Genomic DNA, 5824 nt, shown 5'->3' with positions numbered 1-5824 from the left:
GGGCTTTTGTTCTTTTGCCGAAGGAGGGGGCAGATGCTAGCAGAGGTTTTGCACAGGATGAAAACAGCAGGCTGAGGAGGGGAGAAGACAGGACTATGCACACGCTCGCCCACTGGAAGAGACCTGGGCAGCAGGAAGCAGGGGGCAGTCCCACTGGCAGCAGGGCACGAGGGGCACAGCGGAGGGGTTGGGTCCTCTCGGGGCCGCTGCCCGCCAGGCCTTGCACAGCCTTAGGGACCACGACGCCTGCACAGACTGGTTTGTTGGTGCCTATGTCTCAGCCCCTGTGTAGCTACACCCTTTTGCACGTGACTTCACAGCTCCTCCTCCCACCCTCCAAAGCCGAAGGCCCCCGGTCTTCTGACTTGTGATTCTGCGGTATGCCAGCTTTGCCCAGTGGCATGTGGGCAGCCTGGGCCTTCAGAGGCTTCTTCATGTTCCCACTCATGCTCCTGTTTGAAGACAGAACCCGGCCCCCTGACGGAGCAGAGCCAGACCCAGCTGGTCACCTTGTGGAGCCCAGGAAGTGAATCCATCAACGCCCCAACAACCGCGAAGCCACAAGCCAAACAAAGCTTACTGCCGAATGTTGCCCCATCTAATTGTTGTCTGTTGCTTAGCAACAGCTGACCGAGGTACACCATTTTGCAGATGAAGAAACTGAGGCCTCAAGAAGTTAAGAGACTTGACCAATAACGTATAAATAGTAAATAGCAAAGGCCTCTTGGTACCTAGCCCGAGATTCCTTCTTTCTACTCCACTGCAGTGACTGCCACCTGACTTCTGGTTTGGTCATTCATTCATCCCACAGAAGTGTTACTGGCAACACACAGGAGACCTCAGTTTTTTCTTAGCCCTCCAAGACCTCAGTGTGCTGGGGAAGGGGTGACAGATGCCAGGCCAGATCATGATGAATGTGGTTAAGTGCTACGGCACCAAGAACAGGTACCTAACCCAGCTAGGGAAAATCAGGGTGGGCTTCCTGGAGATGGTATGTCTGAGTTGAGTCATAAAAAATGAGAAGGCATTGACCAGGAAAAGCTGAGGTGGGAAAGGGTTGGTATAAAAGTGGGCTGGAGGGCAGGTGCAGCCTGGGGCGCCCAGTGGAGGGAGGGCTGGACTTTCAACTCCTTTGACCATTCTGGCCATTTCAGGTGAGGGCGTGAGTGGCAGGGAATGAGGCGAGAGATGAAGGTAGGGCCTACATCCGGGCCCTTGACTGCCAGAAGAGAACTCACCTCTTTCACCAGCAGGTGACTGGGGGCCTTCTGGGTGTGGCCGGGGACCAGTCAACTCGTCCCCGTCCCCAGGGCCTTGGCCGATCCCTAAAAGGAGAGACTGAACAAGAAAGGGTTTCGGGGTTTCTCCAGCTCTGAAACCACCACAGGGGATTGACAGGGGAGGGACGCCACTGCGGAGGCCATCTGTCCTGGTGGCTGATCCAGGCCAAGAGCAGAGGAGAGGTCCCCTGTGCCTGAACCGGGCGTTTGGGCAGCGCCTCGGGGAGCCAGGCTCTGAACTGTCCTCTGAGCCAAAGGCTGGTCTGGGGACACGAAAAACATGGACAAGCTGGACATTCAACCCTCAGCATGGGAGCTTCCAGGTGGGGAAAGTGACTTCCTGTTTGCCTTCCTTCTCTTGTCCCATCGGGAGCATGGGGCTGGGAGACTGAGGGGAGGAGGGGCGTTAGCCAATCACCAGCGGGGAGGGGGCCTTTCAGACCACCATGCAGCTCAAAGAGCCTCATCCTTAGGCCCTGCCTCGGCCCCAGTGGGCACAGCCCGGGAGCGGACAGACGGACACCTAACTGGAGCATCCTCGTTTAACAGAAAGAAGTCAACCCAGCCAGAAAAAAGTGTCAGGGAACTGATGGTTTTTTTCCCCCTTAACTATGTTCTGATCGAAAAGATTTTGGTTACAGGGTGTAATCAAATCACACTCAAGAATTCTTCTGAACGATTACTTTTATAATGAGAAAAGTGCACTTTAAAAAAAGGAATCCCTGGTGCAGCCTCCTCGGAGGGCAGTCTGGTAATACCCAGGAAACCAGTGACGGCACGCGCTCTTGGATGCAGTTTTGCCCGTGGGAACCCGGCTTTTGGGCGTTTGGAACGCGCGCGCGCACACACACACGCACACGCACGCCACGGTGCGGGAACCGATGCACTTCGCGGCGCTGGCGGTGGTGGTAAGAGGTTGGGGACAACCTCAGTGCCATCAGTAAGGGAGGGGCGAGGCCAGGCAGCCCGACCTCCACCGGGTGGAATGCTACCCGAGCACAAAGAAGACCGCAGGGCCGCGCTCCCCCATGAGGTCGAGGTCAGGAGAGACTCTCGTTCCCCTCGCAGGGCCCGGTGGCCGCCAGCCCTCCTGGGCTGGGGCTCCATCATTCCAGCCTCTGTCTCCAGGGCCACACTGCCTCCTCCTCGTCCCTGAGTCTATTATGTTCATTAGATTTAGGGCCAGATCGGCATAGTCCGGGTGCATTTCCGAATCCTTAGGTAGTGCCTGTCTGCAAAGAGCTTTCTCTTCTACACAAGGTCACACTCACAGGTAACAGGGATTAGGGCATATTTGGGGGGGATCATATTTTTTCTCATTATAAAAATAATCTTTTGGTAGAATTCTTATGTGTGATTTGATTTTACCCTTTAATCAAACTCTTTTCTAACAGAACATAATCAATAGTAAAATGACATCAATTTCCATGTCAGATTCCGGCTCCATGGGAGAGCAGAGGACGCTGGGAAGGAAATCAGGAGACCAGGAGTCTGGGTGAGTGAAGACTTGCTTTTCATGGCAACCCTCTCTGTGTTGTTTGACTCCTTTCCCAAGAGCATGTCTTGCCTATTTTAAAAAATCAAAGACACTGAAATAGAGAACAAGGGGACAGTGACCAGAGGGGAGAGGGAAGGGAATTATAGGGGAAAAAGAGAGAGGGATTTGGAAGAAGAAATAGGAAGGACACAGGGACGAGAACTAAGGGGGGTGGAAATGGGAGGGAGGTAGGGGGCATGGGGTGGGGGAGGCTGGGATGGGAGAAATAGACAAAAAACTGTACTTGAAAAATAACTAAATAAAAATTTTTAAAAAATCCTCACCTGAGGATGTGTTTTTCTATTTGAGAGAAAGAAAGAGAGAAAAAAATCAATGTGAAAAGAAACATCAATCAGTCGCCTCCTGTACCCCCCGAAACTAGGGATTTGAACCCACAGCCCAGGTTTGTGCCCTGACCGAGAATCAAACCTGAAATCTTTGGTGCGTGGGATGGCGCTCCAGCACCTGAGCCTCACCTATCTTTACAAGCTTCAAGCAATATGTGATCCAGCGAGCCAGTTTTCTGGGCACCTTCAAAGGGTCTTGTGCACACGCCATCTCCCCAACCCTGCTTACATGAGGCCCTGGTCAGAGGTCAGCTCCCCGGGCAGGGGCTGGCTATAAATGCCTTCAGTGGGTTCCAGGGCTGGAGCCATAGCAGGGGTCAGGCAGGACCTTCTGATGGAGTGTGAGATTCAGATTCAAGTGAAAAACGGTGGCTCTCAGTTTCACTGAGAATACAACGCACGATACTCATAATATTGCAGTGGACTCAAGGCAAGTCACACACTTCATGCCCCAGTAGCGGAAGCTCAGTTCCCAGGCTGCCCACACCCTAGCAATAGTCCCCGGGTCCCTCAGGGGGCCAGCCCGGTGGCTCCCCCTGCGTCTCAGTGGATTCTCTGTTAGCATATTAAACATGTGAGAATTGACTCCATTTCCTCAAAAAATAGTCTCTCCTTCCTCTTTTCTCTCTCTCGATGTGTTTTGTTTGCCTACTTTTGATCAAGAGGAGACTTGAGAAATATATTCCTTTCTTAAATCTTCAAATAGAAAATCAACAGGGAAAACCTATTGATAAATGGCACCTGACCCTTGGCCTCAGGGTGGGGAGACCTTGGGGGCCGGCTGGGCAGCGCCAAAGAGGGCAGAGCTCTAAGGAGCCACCCCCGTCACCCACCCCATTGCAGCTCGAGGGCCCAGGGCCACTAGCTCCTGGCTTTTCAGGGGAAGCTGAACATCCACATTTTAATGGAAACTCTTCCAATAATTTAAAGTAGGAGAATGATTTAAATTTCTTGTAACTGCTGTGTAGGCCAAATAAAACTTCAGGCGTCGGATGTAGCCTGCAGCCCTCACCCCTGTATAGTCTCTCCCTGTTTCTTTCTTTTTTTTTTTTTTTTTTTTGCATTTTTCTCAGTTCTTAGGCTAACAGCTTCATGTGGGTGGTGACCAAACGGTCCATGACTGCACTCGGGGCTGGGGACTCACAGTCCAGGGAGAGCCAGGTGGAACCGCGGGCTCCCGGCTCCCTGCTCATTGCTGGGGGGCAGCTGCCCAGCACAGGCTGGCTGGGGCGGCGTCTGCCCCCTGACTAATTGCTGGGTTGTTTTGGACATTGCTTGTGTAGACTGTTCTGTTCTCAACCTAATGATGCCATTTTTAGTGACTCATTAGGATCCTCATTAAGAGTGGTTAACATATCACAACAGTGTTAGTGAGAGCGGCTTCCTGGACATTGATGGTTATCCGAATTTCCCTGGCAGCAGGGAAGGGTCTGACTGGCAACAAATTCGTTCCCAAACGCTGTCGCAGCAATGGGTGCTGTTTCTGCAGGAAGTGCTTCCTGACTACCTACTGTGTGTGTGTGTGTGTGTACCTGTCTGTGTCCAGTGGCTTTGCCTGGGACCAGCCGTCGACTCTAGCCCTTGCCCAGCTCAGGGGCTCCCGCAAGACCAGCTTTTCTACTCTGTGTGCAGGGTCTTGTCCCTGCCTCAGGGCCTTTGCACTTGCTGGCTCCCCTGCTTGGCTGCTCCACCCAGCCCTCAGCCCCCAACACCCGTTTCTGGAAGATTTTTCTCTGACGCCCCATCTGCTGTTGCAGACCCTCTCTCATCACTCTCCAACACACTGCCTCATTTTATTTACCACGTAGGACCTTTTACCAGTTGAGATGATCATATTTGTTTGCTTATGGTTTACTATCTGTGTCTCCCCTCCCTAGAACGTCAGTTCCAGGAGTGCTGGGACCTGTTCTGCGGGTCTCCAGCTCCCACAAGATGCTGGCACATAGTAGGTGTTCAATTAATACTTGCTGAACAAAAGGGGATAATGAGGAAGACACAGCCCCCATCTCCTCAGCCCAGTCTGTCGACCCCTCCGTTGTGCCTTTCCAAGGAATAAATCTCATGGCTTTACCCTGACTGATGTGGCTCAGTTGTTTGGGTGTCATCCCACAAAGCCAAGGGTTGAGAGTTCAATTCCTGGTCAGGGCACATGCCTGGGTTGTGTGTTTGGTCCCCCATCCCGGCACGTGTGAGAGGCAACCATGTGATGTTTCTCTCCCTCTCTTGCTCCCTCCCTTCCCCTCTCTCTAAAATTAAATATTTTTTTAAATTTAAAAAACCTCATGGCTTTATTAAAGAAATCTAAGAGGTGGCAGAAGAAAAGGTAACACATGAATTTTTTCAGTTCACGACTCTCTCAGCAAAGGACACCCGTGCAGGAGCACCAGCCCGGCCCCAGGGCTGCCCCTGCTGGTCAGTGCCTGGAGGAAGTGCAGGCCATGGCAGCAGGCAGTGGGCAGGAGGACACCCCAGGGCCAGGCTCTGCCAAGAAGTTCTTTCCTTTTTTAAAAAAGATTTTATTTATTCATTTTTAGACAGAGGAAAAGGGAGGAAGAAAGAGAGGGAGAGAAACATCCATATGTGGTTGCCTCTCCTTCGCCCCTACCAGGGGACCTGGCCCGCAACCCAGGCATGTGCCCCGACTGGGAACTGAATTGGCG

This window comes from Artibeus jamaicensis, unplaced genomic scaffold (genome assembly GCF_021234435.1).
Source record: "Artibeus jamaicensis isolate MK-2021 breed Jamaican fruit bat unplaced genomic scaffold, CSHL_Jam_final contig_1085, whole genome shotgun sequence".
Classification (NCBI taxonomy): domain Eukaryota; kingdom Metazoa; phylum Chordata; class Mammalia; order Chiroptera; family Phyllostomidae; genus Artibeus; species Artibeus jamaicensis.
The sequence above is the reverse complement of the archived record's forward strand: the minus strand, read 5'-3'. Positions refer to the sequence as shown.